The sequence below is a fragment of the Sylvia atricapilla genome, chromosome 2 (genome assembly GCF_009819655.1).
Source record: "Sylvia atricapilla isolate bSylAtr1 chromosome 2, bSylAtr1.pri, whole genome shotgun sequence".
NCBI classification, from domain to species: Eukaryota; Metazoa; Chordata; class Aves; order Passeriformes; family Sylviidae; genus Sylvia; species Sylvia atricapilla.
In genome coordinates this window covers 14,550,380-14,572,473 of record NC_089141.1, presented here as the reverse complement: position 1 = coordinate 14,572,473, position 22,094 = coordinate 14,550,380, and positions in this window count along the sequence as shown.

Here is a 22,094-nt window from a genome sequence, read left to right as displayed (position 1 = left end):
GCAATTCATTATCTTTAAATCTGAACTAAATCCCTGTTTTATTTTATTATTAAAAAAAAAGAAAGAAAAATTGCAAAACATTATTCAAAGACTCATAAGACTACTTCACTGTAGAAACAATACATTTGGTAATATATATGGGACTATTCCATGTGCTTAGTCCTAATAGTAAAAATGTTAAGAAAGAGTACGATGGTTTATTTCACTGAAGCACTTAAATTAACAAGAATATTTTTGTGTCTGCACTGCTTTGATTCAACATTTGTATATACAATTTTCTGTGTCAGCCACCTCACTGTTTCTGAGGAAAGGGGGGAAGATAAGTGGGCCCTTCCCCCACAACGCCAATTTTTGATTGCAAGTGCAAGGGATTTACCCCAATAGGAAATGTCTAATGTAAAGACATCGCTTTCTCTCGATTTAAGATGTAACCTAATTTGAACAGAATAAATATTAAACATAAAAAATTTAAAAATTATCAATATATTTTAAGACAGGCATAATGTGAAGCTGTCAAACAAATTATGTTAATTACTGACCATCTCTAATTTTTAGAGCAGAGAATTCTTGTACATACTTCTTACACATACACGACTCAGTAACATCAAAGGATAATCACTCTGATGAACTGTAAAAAATATTTTTGATGAGAGTGAAACTGGATACAGTTAAATTTCACACCATATTTCTATTAGCATGAGTGTAGCACAGAGGCTGCTCAGGGCACTGAACTGGCTTTAGGGTTGCTCTCAATTTCTTGTCTTCTAATTTCATCTTTTCCTTCTTGCTTTCCTGTCACTGTGCTGCAGAACTGTGGCCTTGAGTCATCCAAGACACTTCACTTTGCATGCAGAGTGCCAAGGACTGGATTTAGTCCCATCCCTTCAAATTTTTATCTAGTATTCATTTCAGGACTGTCCCTAATAAATCCCCTAAACAGCTAAAAAGCAAATCAATACTTATTTCTGGCTCATTTGTTCTCCATTTATCAGCAAGTACTGAAGCAAAGCATGGATACTAATTAAGGGGGAAAAAAAAACCCACCCAAAAAAGAGAGAAAAATTGCAAATAAACACAAATTCCTGAAGAAAGAGAAAGCAAGCAGAGAGCACCAAGGGCAGCAGCCAGAGGTCACACTGCTCATGCCAGCTGTGCCAAAGGAGACTGGGATCCAGCTGCCTGCTCCATCTCCCACTTGGGCTGCTCTTCTTCGCCCCAGATACACTGAGGGGGGGCAGCAAGAGCAGTGGGTGGCAGAAATTAGAAATGCTTTCCTGGTTTAGGTAGTTCTCTCTCCAGCATTATGTGGAATGGCAGCCAGCATAAGCATGATACTTGTTGGACAGGACAAGAGCTAAATAGAATCTTATCTCTTATATATTACAGGTTTTTTTATTCAAGAAATAATCATCCCTAAAACATCTGCTAGCAGCTTACTAACACCCACCCTGTTGTGCTCATTAGGGTGACAATAAAAGTACTGTATCAAAAACTTAGTGATCTGCATAAATACATGTTTGCCTCTGTCACTAAAAAAATTATAGAAACATAAAAACCACCCCCCATCTATCCCATCATGCAGTGCTCTGGCAGATTAAAAGCATGCCCGAAATTCATTTGAAGCCACAATTAACAGGACAAACAGCAGCAAATGGGAAGAGGGCCCTTCCAGCGGGGCACACACCATTCTTGAGCACCAAATGTCAGTAGAGGGAAGCCCTGATTTATACCAGCTGGAAATTTGAATCAGCACATACAGAATTTGCCAGCTTCCTGCTGCTGGTCAACTGAGACAAAATATCTTGGTTCACACCAACAATTGCTTTTCTTAGCATGATTCCACAAGTCCTTTAAAAATTGATTCTGCTATGGGAAATTCCCTCTGACCTATGAAAAAGGGCATTGGCCTCTTAGATGAAGTCTTCTTGTTCTTAATAGGAAACATCAGCTGCATCACTCAACAACTGAAAGGCATTTGCTCCTGTGCACATAATCCTATTGTTCAGTTGACTAGAGGAGTAATAGGCATTCTGCTTCCTTCCCCTTGTATCCAACTATTGTTGTGGCTCACAAGAAAACAACTCATTTGGAAAACAAGTAGAGCATAATAATTCCAAAACCCTCTGTCTTCCTTCAGCTCTATACTTCCACTGCATAACAATATCTACAATATTAAATTCACATTTATCCCACTTCTTAAAGGAAAAGAAAACAAGCAAAGCATATCCCCAGAAACAATATCTAGGGTAATGAAATCCATATGCAAACAGAGAATTTTTTAAGGACCCTTTTGGCTTTAATACATTTCAGTATGGCCTCATCAACTGACTGAAGTAGCTTTTTGGCTGTAACATCTTATAAACATGCCATATAATCTTTTTTTCCTAAACTCCTCTCAGCACTGAGCCAAGTTCACGGCGTGAGTGTGTCAGCACCTCTACTGCACATCTTTGTTTTGGCATAAAGGGGAAAGGAGACAGCTTCAGTTTCCTCCATCACACCCTGATCACAGGTAGACTTTTTGTCTGTTCTGGAAATCAGGCATGCTCCAGCTGCAAAATGCTCTTGTTCTGAGTGCTCATTTTACCCTTTTTCCACCTAAAGGAAATACACTCTGAGTGCACTCAGACTGCTCAGCTGAGGGCTGCAAGGCTCCAAGGTCAGGTACAAAGCAAGTCTGCAACTTTCAGCAAACCCAGCTGCTAATGTAGCCACACTCTTCATGAGCCAATGAATGGGTTAAAGTCTAATAATAATGTTAAAACCTAGAAAAAAAAGCGTTACTAGTACATCAACCCTACAAGTGTTCAACAGCTCTTTGAATAATAATAATGACATTTCTTTAGTCTAGTGTTCAAACATAAGGTACAAAAGTTTTTCTGTGTGAGTAAGCACATTGTAAATAAGTACATTACAAATAACTGACTCCTGTTCCATATTTCCTAGGGCCTTGGCTAACCAGTGTTTGTTCTTCATGCAGAAGATGGATAAATATGTGCATATTCAGGCTACCATCAACCAGAGTTGCAACTCCATTTGAAGCTGACACAAATCACAATTAGCTCAACAGCATCCCATCCTTACAGACTGGAAACTTAGATTAGAAAGAAGCAATCCTTTGCGCCTCACTGTATGCCTCTGCCTCATGTATTTATGGATAAATAGCATCCTTGACAGTACTTTGCTTCACTCTGCTCTTAAGGGAAATTACAGATGGTCACAGAAGGTAGAAAGCAAAGTCACTATGTACTCTGAAAGTGCTTCTAAAAAGAAAGTAAGGAAAGTCAAGGGTTTTTTTCAATTACTCTGTCTTCTCAGTCATTCAGAGCACATCAACAGCAGAAGAAAGACGGGGGCAGAGATTTTGTAACCCACTGATCCTTTTCCCTTGTTGATTGTCACAAGTTGGCAGAGCCCACACAGGAGAGTAAATCAAGGTGCGATTTAACACATATTTTGGAACTTGCATACAGATGCCTCTGTGTGCTGATTAGTAATTAACAAATGAGCAAAGGTTTTCCTCATAGAAATTTGTGTTGTTCATTCAATTGGTGTAAGTCAATTTAAATTATTTACCTGTTCACTGAACCCCAGTTTATATGCTGAAATACAGATCATAAAAATAATAGGACCCTCACAAAAACACTACAGTAGGGGCTTCTTAAATCTTTGATAAGAAGTGTAGAGAAAATAGTGTGCATGTGAGAATAGCCCAACCTTGCTACATTATTTAACCACTTTTTTTTGTATTATTATCAATGGAAAACTGGATGAAAAATGAGGCAGGGGAACAATGCAGACCCTAAGTTTCACAGGTAATGCTATGCCATTCTATGACAGTAAACAGAATCCACCTTATTTTCCCCAGCCTTTTTTCAGAATTTGAGAAATTTTTACAATTGTTTACTGGAACAACAAATTTGAAAACTTGAATTAGATTTCATTTTACTCAGAAGAAGTCTACTTCTATGTTTTTGTATTCTAACAAGGCAGCAGTGCACTGAGCCACCCAAAAACTCTGGAAGAATCACTGAACAATAGCAAATACCCAGGTCCTCCCTTTTCACTTATTGCAATTCATTTGGGTCACATTTTCTTGGTGTATATTCTCAACAAGAGGTACAGGACATGGGCTCAGAACAAGTTGTGCTCCTTTAAATCTTTTTGCTGCCATCTCTCTTTGTGTTCTGTAATGGCAAAGGTTCATAACTAATTGTATGCAGGTGTACTTCTAGTGAATTACTTGACCCTCCTCCCTACAAATTATTCTCCACTCACACATCTTTCAAAGCACTAATTCCCTTTGTACCAAAGCAAACTTCAAGTTATACCTGTTCAGCATTTAAACTTTAAAAAGTGCAAGGTGAACACCTGTTTTAGTTGATAGCCATCTGTTTTCTCAAGAAATCAAAACCTTAATAACATGGAATTAACAGATGGAGAGTGAGGCCTAGACTGAGCAGGTTACTGTGTGTGTCAAGATAACATAAAAAGTGATATTTTTAATGAATCATTCACATCTCTCCATTATTCTACAGTCTATCTGGGCTGATAACCCATCACCATTCATTTGCTCCTTAAGGGACTCACCATTCAAAGGCAATTGAAGTTCTTTTAGGATTTGGCCCACACTAAATGGATAATTGACAATTGAGAATGCTGCTTGAAACAGGCAATTTCAGCAAAATCCCTATGGCTAAATTCTAAAACTAACTGCACAAAGATTTTAGAAGGAGCATAAAAGTGGGTGTGTATGTCTATATGTGTGTGTATGTGTGGAAAAAAAAAGTTAAATAGTCTAATAAATCAATACACTGCAACTACATTTCCAAAAGAAATGTCTTCAAACCTGACAGCATCATAAGATTATCTGCAAGCTGACATTTTTACTGTAATAAAAGCACATTAATTTTTTCTTTTTCTTCTATATCTCTCACTGCTTCTATGACACAGAAACCTTCACAGACCAGAAGAAGAGTTTTGACTACCTGGACTGGAGCAGAGTGTGCTGGGCACACTGGAAGACCAGGACTGAGGAGGGCCAGTGGCAGGAGGCATGTGGCCAGGGCCACCAGAGCCACCAGAGCCATCAGCATCTCTTCCAGGGTGCAGCAGCTGAGGGACTGGGACCACATCTGTGCAGCTCCAGTCCAAACAGCCAGCTCAACTTTTCCTGTTCCCACAGAGTAAATTAAAGCACTTTCAGAAAAGTTCTATTTAGAAAGAAATTTGGGGGAAGTATTGATTTGCCTTTTCTGAATGCTGAGGTTAACGCTGGATAAATTGGAGCAGCTGGCAGAATAGGTAGAAATCAAGGCAAACTTGAGTACTACTCTAAAATTGTGTTCACTGCAGTCTTTAAAACAGTGAAACAGACTCTACAGCAAAAAACATATGCTGTATATAGATTTTAAATTCTATAATGAGAATGAAAATGCAACTCACTCCACTAAGCTAGGTCAACTTAAAAAAAAAAAAAAAAAAAAAAAAAAAAAAAAAGGGTTTTAGTTTGTTAAACTTCCCACAGAGCGTTTCATTTGCAAAATACTATAAATTTCAAACTGCTTCTACTCCAGGACTCAATCAGCATTTGAGTACTTGGCTGTCTGCTAGTGTCCTCTAGGTTCCTGTATCCACTTAAGTCCAGTTAAGTTCTGCATAACACATCAAAATAACAGTTATCAGCTCAGAAAACCAGGACATAAAAAAAGAATGGGAACATAATGCATGTAAACACCACTTTCAAAAACACTTTAACCAAATTGATTTTTTCCAATTTAAAAAGCCTCTAGCAAAATGACCTTCCCTACCCCATCAGTGTTTCCACTTACAAAAAAATCTTAGGTAATTAGACCATTCTAAAATAATTTGCAGTTTTTCAGTGGCATATACATTTCTAAATTATCCATTTGGTTTTTGTTAATTTACATGCCTGCCGAGTTTCACTGCATCCTAATCTGTTGGGCTTGTGGTCTACACTTAGCCATTAACACCATTTAACAGTTGTTAAATAGTATTATCGCCTGTTGTTATCCTGATGTAGATTCAATTCCAGTGTTAATTGCTCTCAATGTGCTGCTCATAAAACCTTCCCATGCCATATTCTGTGTGCTCTACTTGGAGGAAATCTAAAGTGAAATGGACTGTATGGTGGTACCTCAGTAGGGAAATTCAGTTTAATGAAAAAGCCATACACTTAGGAGAGTTATGAACTGAATATTGATGTGGTCCCATTTTGAAATGTCAAAAAAATTACAAGGCAGATTTTGGGGTGACTGTTCAGAGCAGGAGCTTGGTTTCAAGCCAGCAGTGAAACTGCTCATCTGCTTTTCAGCAACAGGACGTTGTCCACACAATCTATTTTTAAAACTTTCAAAAATTGAATGATTTGAACCCCAAAGATGCCTCATGTTACCTTTCTTACTTTTTAAATTATTTGAAATCAAAGTTCATGCACTTACTGTTGGGTTAGAACAGTGCTGTGGTCTCCAAGTGGGTTGGTGCCCACTGCTGGAGCCCAACACCTCCTTCACCATGATGAGATGTAGCTGCACCAATGCAAGAGCAGAACTCCAGGAAGGAAGAGCAAATCTACCATGTGAAGAGAAAGTAACTATTTTTCTTCTTTCTACATAGCTGAACATTAGATCCTGTTCCGAGTTATGACCAGAATGTGAGAAGTAATGGTCCTTCTTTAAAGTTCTGTTTCTATTCCCTCACCCCCCTCCCTTTTTTTTTTTTTAACCAACTTTCTCCTTATCCTTGACAGTCTTTAGGGGAAATTACTGCTGCCAACACACTTCCCACTGCTGCCATCAGGCAGTTTTGATGCAGTAGGATAGAAAAGATGTGATATGTGCCTCTAAGAGATCAAAAGAAGTGCTGACTGTCTCTTGAGACACAGATCTTCCAACCCAGTTCCCCTCACCCTGGCCCTCTCCACTGCACAGAGTGTTGTTCCCTCCAGAAGTCAATATTGGCTACTGAAGTTAATGTGCTTCTGCAGAACTGTACTCTAAAATGGCTAGACTACAAGTGAGGGATTGAAAGTGAATTATCACAACCTATTTTTAAGGAATATTCCCTTTAAAAGTTTCAGGGAAAGATTAATAACTTTAGGTTTGCGTACTTGGCTATTACACTCACAGTAATGCAATATTTAGAAGTTTAAGCATTTAGTGCTCACACCTGTGCAATTCCTGTTGGTCTTCTGGGCCTTGCATAGAAACCTGACTGAATTACATCAGAATTATTAAAAACACATCCCTTGAGGAAATACAGACTTCGGGAAATTTTCCTTTTTTAAACAAGAAACCGCATAGGCATGTTGCTAATACACAGAAAATCTCTGTACTGAGAATAAGTACCAAAAAGTAAGTACCAAAGTACTTTTCAAAATTAACTTTCATTTAAAAATAGAAAAGCCACCACTTCCTCCTATCATACCTTTGCCAACTTAAGAACATATGCACATCCAAAAATGAAAAACAGAAAAAGAAACTTATTCCCTTGGGAAGAATATTGCAATAATTCCTAAAGTAGTAGTTAAAAAATAGGAAAAAGAAAGATTTCTGCTTTCCTCACCAACGCATCCCTGACCATCCTTTTATTTTCTACAATAAATAGATCATTCAAGCTTTAAAGATGAGGTCCTGAACACACCACAAAAAAAGCAGAAAGAATTTTGATTTATGACAGATACCTGCAAAAATAAGATATTCCTCAAAGGTATTGGATAAACTCAATGAAAACTTCTCAAAGTGGTTATTTATGAATTATCCTCAGGTCTGTATTTCTCCATCACTTTAAACAAACAGGTTTCTGAACAAGGACAACAAAGATCAGACCACACTGAGATATTCAACACGATAAGAAGTTTTATCTATTTGAAGGTTTATTTCCTTGAGGAAGAATAAAAATAGACTTGAGGACCCTCACACTAGGAGTGATCATCTGAAGCAATAATGAGAAGACATTCTGTCAGAAGCAGAGCACTTTTCTGTCAGGCTTGTAGGAGAGCACTCTGCTCTGCTGGAATTCAAAGAATAGATGCAAAATCAGGAATTGTGCAACTGCTGTAACACAAAATATTAGTCAGATACACTGAGAGGCGTTAATACACCTAAATCCTAACACTGTCATCTGCATCCTTTAATTACTAAAAACAATGTAGAAAATGAGCATATTATTATTCAATATTTCTTCTCCTTTCGAAACAAGAGCACAACCCGTACAAGCATCAATTCAGCTGTATGTCCAGTGCTATAATTGTAGCAACATGCTATGAAAAGACATAGCAGGGAACAGTAAGAAAGTGAACGGCCTGGAATTTCTCACCTGATCTATTTTTTCAGGGCAAACCCAAGTTTTCAGTTAAACTAAAAGTCTGTTTGAAACATCTGGATATCTGTGCCTCAGATGATACACTGAAAATGGTCTAAAATACAATCTTGTAAAGAGAAGATTATTTTTGCAAAGGTTTTGAAGGCAGTAATCCAACCTTTGAGTATCCTTCTGTATTGAGAATGATACCCCAACATTTGTAAATAAGCATATTTATTTATTTACTATGCTGTTCTTAAATTCAATTTCTTGGAGGAAAAAAAAAAAAAAACAAACAAAAAAAAAAACAACACCAAAAAACCCGAAGCAAAACCACTTTTGCATTCCGAGGGGGCTACAAATGATTCTCTAGTAGAATCCATTCAAGTCTTTGGCAGCATATATACATGTATGATTTAAGAAACAGAAGGAACACTGGGCTCCTGCCATCTATAATTTTTGGTAATATCTATGTGCTATTAAAATTATGATCATCTGGAAATATCTTCTAAATAGCTACATTTACTAGACCAATAAAAAGGAGTTATAATCATAAATAAATGTCTAGCCCCATATTAAACATCTATCACACAAAGTATTGACATATTGATTTTAAATAAATTACAGTTCCAGATAATTGCAAAACTGGATTCCAAGTTGCCAGTAATAGCAAAGTAATGCATTTTAAAATCCTTGTATAACCGAACTACCTATTGTTTCAGCTTCAATTCTAGCTATTAAAGTAACAAAAAAACAAAAAAAAAAAAAAAAAAAAAAAACAACAAAAAAAAAAAAAACAAAAAAAAAAAACAAACAACCCACACATCTCTTTTACTGCTCCATACTGCAGGAAGAAAAGAGACTTCATTACTTTCCAGACTGGCATGTCAATATTTATTTAAAGAACTTTACAGTTGTCAAGAGAGTCCTTGAAGAGGTGTCCAGAACTCAGAAAGTGGAAATCTTATTGCACAGCGAATCTCCTGTTAGTCATATCCTGGGTTCCTGCAGAAATTCCAGTTTCCTTAGGAGAGCCCATGAATTTGATGGGAAACTGCAATGAGACAATGGTCTCTTACACACAGAAAAACTGAAAGGAAGGAGAAGCAGCATTTGAAAGAGAAAAATTTTCTAATTATCCTGCAGCAGCCTTTCCCACTAATGATTTGTGTCTGTTATCTAAAAGCAAATACAAAAAACCCACCTAACAATACAACAACATCTTCTCAAGTCTTATCTATTGCTGAAAATATGGAAAGCAGGGGAAATAATTTTTTTTTTTTTCCCATATGGATTTCATAGTAACATCTGTGTATTTAGCCTTCTCTGCTCCAGGCTGAACAGTCCCAGCTCTCTCACCCTCTCCATGTAGAAGAGATGCTCCTGCTCTGCAATGATCTTTGTGGCCCTTCCCTGGGCTCACTCCAGGATCTCCCTGCCTCTGGAACTGGGAGCCCAGCGCTGGATCCAGCACTCCAGGAGTGCCTCACCACAGCTGAGAAGAGGAAAAACCTCGCCCTCCCTAACCCTGCTGTCAGCACTCCTGATCAGTGTTACACCCAGATCCCTCTTCTCATTTCCTCAAAACTTTCCACTTTACTGCAGAGCCCGTCATTTTAAGACAAGCTATTTTGCATCTTGTGTCACAGGTTATTTTGCATCAGCCCAAGTTACCGCTCTTAGAATTAAGTTTACACCAAGTAGTTATTTTCCTGTTGCAATGCCATTCTTTGGTGCATTCCCAATACACGTGTGCATTTACTATCTATTTCTATTTGAATAAAATCATCCTTTATGTATTAACGTTCTAAAAAGAACACAGGTGTAGCTTTTTACCTTTTTTTTTTAACTATTTTTAGGTGCTTTTACTATTTTTTAAACATGTATGTATTCTGCGGGCTTTTACCATTTTGGTGGCTCACTTGACATCAAATGGCACTACTGATCCCTGCTCAAGCAGCTGTTTCTCACACAACTTCTTGCTCCTGACACAGCAGCATTTAGTGGGGGTGGTAGGTTGTTAAGAAAAATAAAAGTAACTCTCCCTTTTACTCAAGATCCATAGATATCTCAACAAAAAAGTATTCCCAACAAAGTCAATGTGTTGCAAAACATGCAGTTAACTTATTTCACATCCATAATCAAAACTGTACCTGAAAATTAGTTTTAGTGTATTCATACCAAAACATTCCTCTGTTATACATTCTGTCTTCAAAATGTTGCAGAAATAAAAATCATAAATCTCCATATCTGCAACCTAACAAGCAACAAATCATAAATAACTAGTAGCTAATAAGAATCTAATATTGAAAATTCTGTCCAGATTGTACTTCAGTACATTTAGATACTGTAAGGACAGATTTGTTTCACTCTTCACAGGAAAACAAAGGCTCTGAATTCCAAATTCTTGGCCACAATAATCTGTTCCTCTAGGAATGTCATTCCCTTTCAGGGCTCTGTGTAAGCAGCTGTGTCAGTCTTTTTTGGTGCAGGGTGTGTGCTAGACTCAGACAACACCAGCAGAAAAGGGAAGTAAAAGGAAAAGCACAAATGTGAAAGAAAGAAACAAACAAACCAAACCTCCTCAGGATCTCTCCTTCTTTCTACATACCCACCATGTTAACAACTCATATCCTCCTTTAATCAAAACCCCAAACTGTTGCTCTTCTATTTAAAGGTTGCCATTCCAGTGTGAGGAGAATGACTGACCAGCACTGTTAAATCATGTTTGTGTTGCACAGATGTGGTTCCCATTTTATAACACCTTTTTTTTTTTTTTGAGACTGTTGTTCTGTTATTACTTGAATACTCTTCCTAGTTGAATTATGAGAACTTACTATTGGTTTATTTTCATCTACTGTTGCTGAACTATATCATAGATACTCTAGCTTCATTTTTTTTATTCCTTTCCGACTATATATTTCGGATTTGGCTGCACAGATGCCCCATGATGTTTGAACCCCTGGATCTCACCCCCCCAAATGCCACACACCTCTCTTTCAAAGGTTTTCCATCAAGCTGAGAGTGAGAGACAGACACGAACAACAAGAAGTAGAGCCACTGTCAGCCACTGACAGTTCAGAGAAGTACAGATAGATAACAGATCGTAGGGTACTAAGTACCCTACAATTTATTGAAGCAAATAGGGGAGAGTTGAGTGGCAAATTGCCTGCGCTGTTCGCAAACCAGCAGGCGACTCTGTTTGCCAGCCGTCCAAATTGCTTCTGGGCAATTTGGCACATTTCTACTCTGCTGTGCTATTTCTTATGGCATGACTTTGAGTTTTGATCATTCCCTGTTGTGCATGATCTTTCCAAACACTCGTAAAACTTCTGAGAGTGATGGTAGCAACAATAGGACACATGGAAATCATTAGCCAACCAAACAAGCATTGAAAGTAATTTGAATTCAGACAGAAAAATAGCTGTTTTCAAAAGGATTCAGAAGTGTATTAAATACCAAAAGAAAACAAAATAAACTGAAAACTCAAGAAAACTCTCTACCACAGCTGAGAAGAGATTCCTACCTTAAAGAACAGAGCACGGGAAATTTGTGAGGAAAGCGGTATGAGAAACAAAACCCTTCTTTTGCATACTGAAAAAGATAATTGTGGAGGAAAATACATAACGATCCAAGGAGGACAAAAATACAGTTTCATTTTAGAATGCTGTTTCTTTTCTTGATGTATGAAAGGTTTCTCTTAAATTATGGCAAGAATTCCTGCTGAATTCCAAGTCAGGAATCCAGGGAAAGGAATTTCATAGCTAGAGTAGTGTTGTACCTGCTGATATTTCTCAGCACTAACCTGATACGCATTTTTGGTCTGAGAAATTAGAGGAAATTGCAGTATTTGAAGCAAACTCCAATATAATGTTGCGATTAATATCTGTGCCTGATACTGCATGTGTATTCATATTGATACCAAAATCATACACAGATTACAGGAGCAGGTAGACAGAAAATAAACTGTAATAGTGCTTAATGGAAAAAAAAAAAAAAAAAAAAAAAAGTACAAAAAACCCATCTGTCTTCAAAAGATAAAAAAGCCATCTAGAAGATGAAAATATTCAGACACAAAGCAAAGTGTATTTATAGACACTGTACTGGAGGCCCAGTGGAAATGCATTTCACCTGTCCAAAAAGGTTTATGAGGACGGTAAGAGATTCCCTAAAACGCTAGGTAAGAAAGCTTTTGGAAATAAGAAGACTATTTCGCAGAAGGTGAAGTTATGCCTAAATCAAGCAATAGAGAGGATTATAAATGTTGACAGCTTAAATGTAAACACCAGGCTAGCCCAAAGAGATTGAGAAGTGATTTGAAAAAGACATGAAAATTAGTAAGCAGCCATTTTTCTCAAGAAAACAGCATTGCTACACAAGGCAAACAGATGATTATATTTAAAAGAAAAATAGAAGAATGAGCAGATAAAATAGAACACAGTAAGAAAGCTGAAGTATTTTCTCATATTTGGATTTGTCAAGAAGACTGCTTGTGTGCTAAATTTTACCTTTTTAAAAAGAATGTGTTTAAAGAACTCTATGAAATTGAAGTATGAGTATAAATTCTTATGGAACAAACTGACAGGTGGTACAGTGACTAATCAGTATTTGCCTAAGGTCTTTAAAAACCCAGAGATAAAATATCCAAGCCACTAACTCTATCAGGAACTTATCTCTTAATTTGCTTTGATGGCAAACACGTAGCAATTTTTAATAGGTTTAGGGAAGATCCAAGAATGAGGAATGCCCTAAATAAAATAATACAGATTGATATGATAATTAAGAAAGAGCCTAAGTATCTTCTGTAAAGGGAAGTCATGCTTTCCAAATATATTTCTCTGAAGGAGTCACTGAGCAAACAGACAGAGGAAATTAAATTATATATTCTATTTCCATGTTTAAAAGACGTGTAATAAGGTCTCTTGCTGACACTAAGGAGCTAAGCAGCTGTACAATCACAAACCAGGCCAGATCTGAGCATTCCACAGGTTCACTTGTCATGTGATTGTGTTCTACCAGGAGCTGATTCTGTGCCACAAGGCTGATATTTTTTGTCAATAGTTTTAATGCCTGTTTGGCAATTCCTCTGCTTCTAGTAAATTGACATTTATAACGTAAACCAGACAATTACAAAAATCTACGGAAATTCTCTCTTCAACAAAACTTATGTTTTTCCTTAGGACTTCTCTGGCTTTACTGGCACCCCCAGCTATGCACCAATTTTCCATAAACCAAACCTATACATATGCAATCATATCACTGTAGCCACTCAGCAGTTTGGGAAAAGAAAATAATATCCATGGCAAACAATAACACAGAACAGAAAATTATAAACCAACCAGCTCAATAAAAGCAACTGGCTGAATGACAAAAACAAAAGATATTACAGGCACCACATGCCAAAGATATAAAAGAATATAGCACTAATTAAATTAATCTACCCTGACAAAAGCATGGGATTGGACCTAAGGATATGGATATTATTTGCCCAATTAAAAGTAGCTGGATAAATTTCAGTGCGTGGCAATATTACTTTGCCATACACCAAAAGAGATCAGGAGGAGGCCTGCTGGCTAAAGGAGTATGTTAAGAATCAGCTGCTGTTTTATTCGTAAATAGAACTGGGATACTTTCAGCATAATCCTGTCAAAGTATCCACACAAAGGATGCACGAGCCATTCATTTTGATTAGGAGTCACGCTAGGAGCTGTTCAAGCAGTGTTGTCTTCGGCAGAATGTAGCCAAAGCAGCCAACCCCCCACCAAAAAATTATGATATTGTCAGTTCAACACACTTCCATTGGCAACAGAAAAACTGGATCATAGTTGGACTAGCTGCTCTCCAAAATCAGTAGTTTGGAACAGGAAGTTCAATCTTTGTATCAAAGCTGAAAAAGCAGGCTGGGATTTTCTCTTTCCGTTTTGCATTTTTAAAACGCATTCCTTTAGCAATGCCAAATCATAGATTCCAACATTCCAAAATTAAAACTCACTCTTTCTTGAGCAGTTCATCGTTGCACTGCTTCATCTCTTTAAGGATTTTACTAGTCCAAACCTAAACCACCTTGGTTTTAATTTTTCTCCAAAGCTAGTTCAAGCTTTTTAGCACAACATGGGGCAACATTACTTTCTCCTGTATTAGTGAACACAGAAGGGGGACTTATGTTTCCACTCCTTTATGCTACATCTTGTGGTCCTTCATAATGGAAATACAGAAGGAAAAATTTACATTAGCACACACACATATAATATATATATTTCCAGTGGAAACTTTCATTAACCATAATGCAGAATGAATGATGATTTTATATACTTTAACTACAACCAACATATTCATTAAATCTCTAATTTAAACCAGAACATCAGCCCATAAAATAAAGGTGTAAGAACAACACTGAGTGAAAACTTGCTGAATATTCTGGTTGGTCTCTCTGCTTTAAGAGGTGAGCAACTCTGCCTAACCTATTCCTGATAGAGGCAACCATAACTTTTTCTTTAAATTCTCCTATACTGGAGAATTTTAACATCCTCAAATGGGTACTAAAAACCCCCCACCTGTTCCTCATGTTTAACATGGATATTTTGGGGTTCAGTGGAAACCTACTACACTCCTTATCCCTTGCTTAGTATTAAAAAAAAAAAAAAAAAAAAAAAAAAAAAGTTATTTCCCTCTACCCTTGTAACCACTGAGGAGCAAGGAGGAATATTTCAGGTGTTATAAACTCCATATCAGTCACTCCTCTACATCAAAGAAGAATTTGCTACAGCACTTCTAGTGGTCAGCTTTTTAAACTGGTATTTCTTAATGGACCTCATCCCTGTCTGTCAGTGTCAGAGCAGGGACCAGATTCCACTTGGTGGTGCCCAGCAATGGGCCCGGAGACAAGAGGAAAAATGCAGGACAGAAAGTTCCACCTGAACTTCTGAGGAAGACCTTCTTTCCTGTACAGTGACTAAGAACTGGAACAGATTTTCCAGAGAGGGTGTGGAGCTCCCTCACTGGAGATACTCCAGAAGTTTCTGGATGCAATCCTCTGCTGTGTGCTCTGGGATGACCCTGCTTGAACAGGGAGGATGGACCAGATTACCCACTGTGGTCCCTTCCAACCTGCCCATTCTGGGGCTCTGTGTGCTCTCTGGTTTGCATAGGTACAGAATCTAAATCTGGCACAAAGCTGTTTCAAATTAGAAGTACTGAACAGAAGTTAAATTATTTCTCATGAGACAGTGACCTGATATTTTTGCACATGTGGCACTGCCTGTGGGGGTGCTCCCACAGTCCACCCTCGGCAAAATGTCCTGGGTAACAACCGCAATTAAGAGAAAGAAGGGAATGAAAATACTAAAGAGGGATCAAACATCCCAAATATGCTTGCCCTAAACCTATACTGCTAAGGAGAAAGGGATCCATCAACTAGGTTAAAAAGTGATCAGAGAGCTGCAAGGGCACTCTTAAAATGAAGAATTCAGATGGAGAGAAAGTATAATGGAAGTTATTCCATTTATTCCTTCATTCCTATTACCTGACTCTTACTCTATTTTTTAAAAATCTTTAAATCATCTTTATAAAGATTATTTTAAATCCCAATCCTCTTTTACAGCACATTCAGCCACTCTGCAGCTATTCCATTTGTTCACTTAATAACCATATATCCTAATCAACTACTCAAACTGTTAGCAAAGCTACTCAACAATACCAGATCCTAAAAAGAAGCAATCTGAATCCCACTTGTAATTCATGCAATTTAAAATTGAAGTGTTGATAACTATTCTCTAGAAACAGTTTTGTATTAATCTATTTTTCTGGGAACAGACTTTGGTGAGACAATGACTGTCAGGAATCTTCTGCTGTTTCAATGTTTTAGCTACTGTCACAAACACATAACTAAATTGACAACGAGATAGATTGCTGCTATTTTCATATTCCCACTGGCCCTAAAATTCCCAATCAGGTATATGACAGACCATAATATTTTAGGTGTTTTACAAGAGTGGCACAAAGACTAAAGAACAAAATAAAAGACTAAAAAGAACAAGGAACCAAAGATGGATGCAGAAAGCTGTGTTATTCCTGCAGCAGGTGGTTGTCCCGCTGTATGAATGATCCAACACTGCTGTGAACAGGTTGCCCAGAGGTTGTGGACTCCCCATCCCTGGCAGAGTTCAGGGCCAGGTTGGATGAGGTTCTGAGCAGCCTGTTCTAGTGGAAGGTGTCCACGTCCATGTCAGGGGGTTGGAACAAAGTGATCCCTAAGGTCTTTTCCAACCCATTCTGGGATTCTGTCGAGTCTGATGAAATAAAGGAGAACGCTGAATTACTAGTCACAAAATCCAGGTGCTGGAATTCCACATTTGCCATGAAAGGATAACATGACTAAGTATTTCATGCAACCTCGTCAAAAGAAAGTTTCAACCACTTGTATACTTAAACTATTTTATAATTCAGTCCATTTAAAGAACTTGTAGACAACATGGATATTTTTCAGCGTTGTCTTGGGCAAAACTCATAGACCTAGTTTTTGTCTAGGTGTTGGCTAAAAATATCAGAACAGCAGCTTCAGACTGAACAAAAATGCAATTACCTCTCCCCTCTACCTTTTCTACCCAAGAGGAGCTAATCTGGCACCTGTTGATAGTGTTCTTTCTACAGCTGTTACTTCTCAAGATGATCAAGTATCCATCCCCCAAAACCATTTGTATCTTTTTCATCTTCTCCTGGCACTGATGCATTTGAGAGAAGACAGTGCAATGCCAGCAGAGACACAAAGCACTGCATGTATGATTTTGTCTGTACCATGATTTCTTCATGCAGGAGTGATTAAAATAATTTCTTCATTAACAGTGTGATTAAAATCATAGCACTGTTGTCTGAACACATCTACACATGCACAGTCAGTTCTGTAGAAAGGTATAATTTCTTGATTTTTCTGCAAAGATACATTGGATTTCTTAAGTATTGGATTTAAATAAGTTGCTAATGATGAATAATTTATTTCAAATTATTCATAATTTATGGTATAGCAGTTTATGACATGTCTGTGTATCATTATTCCAGGCACTATTAACTGAAAAGAGAGAAATCTGATAAATAATACCTATTCTTTGAGACATGGAGGCCAGATAGGAATCCAGTAACTGCTTGGTAAGTTCTCCTACACAGTGTCTGACAAAAGAGCAGAAAGCACCCAAAATAAAAGGTGGTTTCAGCCACAGACCTGTCACCTAAAAAACCATCATCAGCTCTGGAAAGAAGTTTTATCTATCCCCTTTTTGGGCTATGATGGTTCATACTTAGGTGACAGCATAGGTAAAGTGAGTAGCTAATCAGAAGTGAAAACAAACCCCCCCACCTGCCGTGGCAAGGAAAGGGATGCTCACAGATTTGCAGCTTAAGATAATACCATAAGTGCATTGTTATGTGATATAAAATGGCAGCCCGTGAAGATATAACATACCTGCAAATTAGTATTCACTAGGAAAAAACTAAGATTTGTAACCATCAGACCTTGGAACACTTGCTTTGAATTCTGGTCCCTCCCTTGAAAACAAGATCTCAGATTTTTAGTTCTCTGATGAGCTCAGGAACAGTGGCCAAAAATCTGGTATCAAGTTCTTTAATATTCAGGGTTCTTTATTTCTTCCTTTAGTAAATTATGACAATAATTTTATTTCCTAAAAGCAGTATTCCTAAAAATGTGTTCTTACTTTAACTACTCAGTAGCATATATAAGAAAAACATGGGATGATGCTGACATTCTTGAGAAGACTTATTACAGTTCCCCTCATTCTGGTGATTATGTAGAAGTGTAGAAGTGTAACTAAGAGACAAGAAAAAAATCATCCAAGGTATTTTTTATTAAGCATTATTTTCATCAAAGAGAAGTATTAAATCATCTCTTCTGCTACAGTAATGCACTCTTTAGACAAGTGACATTTGAAAATCTTTGCTTCATATAATTTTGAACTCTGCAAAATCATTGACTGACTAATTCATTTCACAGTCCTGTTTCAGTGTCTTATGGTTAGTACTTTATAGAGCCCTTGACTGCTATTATCTTCATTTATATGTGTCTATTGCATGAACTTGCCTATTCCTTTGGGCTGAACAAGTGGATTTTCACTTTTGGGAGTATTTTATATGGTTCTATTAGGCTCACCCTTTGGAAAGAGTAGTCCTAAGGACTTACTTGGCTAGAACAAACTGCAAAATATGTCCAGAAAAGATTCTCAGATGGTACTTTGAGTGTCTGAATTTCCTAACAAGCTGGTGGAGGTAAAAGAGCCTAGCCTACCTTTATCAGCCAAATCAGTATTTTCTTTATTTCTTGCTTAACTGCAGGTCTACACACGCCATATTAAAATAATTGTTTAAGAAATCACATATTCCAAGCAGCTTTGCAGACAGGAAGAATGAATAATGACAGTATTTTCTAAGTAAAAAAAATCCTGTTTCTATGCAGATTTTGTGTGTGATCTGCTATGATTTGTAGCTGAGGTTGCTATTACTTCATTCCTTTTTTTTTACACACACAAATTCACACACACACAGATTTTTAATAACTTACATTTGTTCACCATGAAGACCAATTTAAAGCAGGGAGGGCGTGGGTTGAAATTCATGACACTCACACATTCTCTGTCAGTTCTCATACCTATTTTAGTACTTTATTTGATCTTTATCAATCAGGAATCTGAAGTTGCTTCAAAGCTTCAACTCTTCAAAAAATAAAAAATCAGCCATAAAGGCAAACAGAAAAATCTATCACTGCTGAACAATGTTGCATTCATACAACTGTCATCCATTTAGTTTATCTAGTAAAAACCACAGGAAGAATAATCATCTAACATAAGTTAGACTGCTAAATGACAGGTCCATTTATACCTGCTATGCATTTAGCTGAAGAAGATAAAAAAAAGGTCTCTCAAAATGGAACACATATACCCTAAAAAACCCACAACATGCCTGATGCAGCTGCTTACCTTCATTTGAGCCATGGCATATTTCAGTTACAATAAAAGACTGTGATTAGGGCAGACAACTGATACACCCACTAAAGGGTCTGAAGAGCTCTACTCTTTACAAGGTTCCATAAGAAATGGTCCCAGAGCCCTGTGCAGGCACGAGTGCTACAGCAGCCTTGTAGAAAAACTTATCTCTACCCAAATACACATACAGCCAAGAGGAACATAAAAAACTTAAAAATTTTGTTTTGCATCTGAACACCTCGTTGTGTTTTCCCCCTGCACATGCATATGGTGACATCTTCACGCATGCTAACACCTCTGTACTATGAACATTCTTCGTAGCAGTCTGAAGGCAAGTTATGTAAACTTAATTTAACCCTCTAGAAGCTGGAAGAGGAGCAAAATGCAGATTATACCTTAGATGTAAAAGTTTGCCTGTAAAAAGGGAAAACCAGAACCAAAAAGAAATATGGAAACCCAAATAACAAATAATCAATATAGATCTGTCTTGATAAGGCCTCTGCCTCTACAGATGGGGTAAAATAGATCAGATAGAGCAGCATCTCTCCAACAAAGTAATCTGCCCCATTCACTGAACAAACTGTTATTTATCAAGCTTTTTATTTTTTTCTATTTGGGATATGGGATAGTTGCAACTCATTATCCTTATTTAGGTATCTAATGCATCCATTGATTCATCTTGCTGTCCCAAATGAGCATTCCTGCTTTTTATCGTAACAAAAGAAATAGCTGAAAATCCTGAACACAACTTGATAACAGTTGAAATAAATTTAAAAACCCCAATGGCCAGGAGTAATTTATAATATTCCTCTACTAACCAAGCACATATAATTAGTGGCATCAGCAAACCCAAGGAAAGAAGTGAGCAGACACTGCCCAACACAGGAATTACAAACTGTAAGCACGAGTTAGGAAGCGCTGCACAAAATCACTCAGTAACTAAGGGTCAACACATCCAAAGTTGTGCAAAGTTTCATGTCTCTCAGAAATAAAGCATTTTTGGAGTTACTCTGCATTCACAGGGTGCCAACCACAATTCCCTAGTCTGCTGTGCAGAATGGATGCTACAGGAAGGCTGGAAGAAGTATATCCAGCCCAAAGGAAGCCATAACCCTCATTTTGTGAACAGCTGTACATTTCTGCAATTCCAGACTCCATGCTTTGTGTTATTGCCTGGTAAGACCAGATCTTCAGCTGGCCAAAACTTTAAGTTAGAGAGTCTTTCCCAGACTGAACCAATCTGACCAAAATAGATCTGAAGGCTTTTAAAATAAAAACAATAAATAAGGGGTTGGTGGACTGTTAATCAGAATAATTACCATTTTAGGAAGGGAGAACTCCCCAAACCAGAGCAGACATTTGTTTCCAAATGTATTCTTTCCAAGTTCTAGCAAATTTTGCCTAGGCCTCTGTGGTCCAGACATCTGCCATGTCCCCTGTGGGCTGAAGGGCTGCTCCTCACACCTTTCTGCACTTCATGTCCAGTCACATAGGCTCCTACTCCCCTGGCCTCTTACACTCCACTGTCTCTCCCTGGCACCAGATCAGTTATTGCCCAAGGCAAAGAAGAGTTTCCTCCCTCCCGAGAAATCACTCCTCCTCACTGATTCAGTTAAAACATTTCTTAAACTAGTAAGAGAAATTAAAATAGATAAAATAGATGCCATCCATCTTACAGACTGGAATATTTCAGTTTGTGGACATGGATTTGTCCAGGAAAGCCTTGATGTACAAACTTAGCAGGGTATTCCTGCTGAGGAAGGATTGTCTGCCTGAGCCAGCTGAGAACTACTTATCCTGTTCACAGGCTGCTCCAGACATGGAGCATCCTGTGAACTTCCCATGGTGTGAGAAAACTAGCTCAGGACTGCAAACAGGCTCTGCACAACCAAGTCAGCATCTCTCACCACTAACTTAAGCCAGTGGGAAGAAACTGCTGCCTTCAGCCCTTTGTGGCTGCCACAAAGAATGAAGAATTTTCCTTTCCAGCAGTTCTTGCCCTGGCCCTTCATCTTGGGACACTGTTCTAATACAGCTCAGCCTGTTTCCAAAATATTCTAAAAAATCTTGCTTTATTAAACCTCTAAGTCATTGCATAAACTAAACAGGAATAGCACTTACTCATACTGCCTATTTTCTGCTTTACCTCAGAGGTGCAGACTTTCACCTGTCAAAAGTGCGGTTGAATTTGCTGCTAGCACTGTGAGGGGTCTTTTATCATTATTATCATTCTGTAAAGGCTGACTGCCTGCAGGCTGCCTAAGGGCTGGGTTGCCTGGGTTACCCTTTCTTCCAAAACACAGCTAATGCAGAAGGACATTGGGAAAGAAGTGATAAATATTTTTAGTAATATTAAAAGTGAACACCCAGGGCTCTAAGAAAATATTTTGCCTTGAGGTGCATACAAGTACTAATGTTGGTATTAAACACTCTGCTCAAATTGGAGCAAATGGCCTTTCATGAATTGCAAATAGAAGAAATCCTTGCAGGAACCTTTCTGTTGAACCCTTTCTCAAGAGCAGCAAGTGTCCATGGGGTGGACACTGATCTCCTGCTGCTGCCCTACATCCATGGCAGTAGTGTACCACATACAATGGAAACACTTCCTTACAAATCAGCAAATCACACACCAAGCCCCACTGCATGCACGGGCACACACACTCAACACTGGATTGATGGGACTCTGTCCTGCTAGAAAGCAGTTTAAGAGGCAGCCACTCATTAGGAACCCAACAGCCAGCAACTGATTCCCTGTTCATTTTGTACCCAGTTTCAATCCATAGCCAG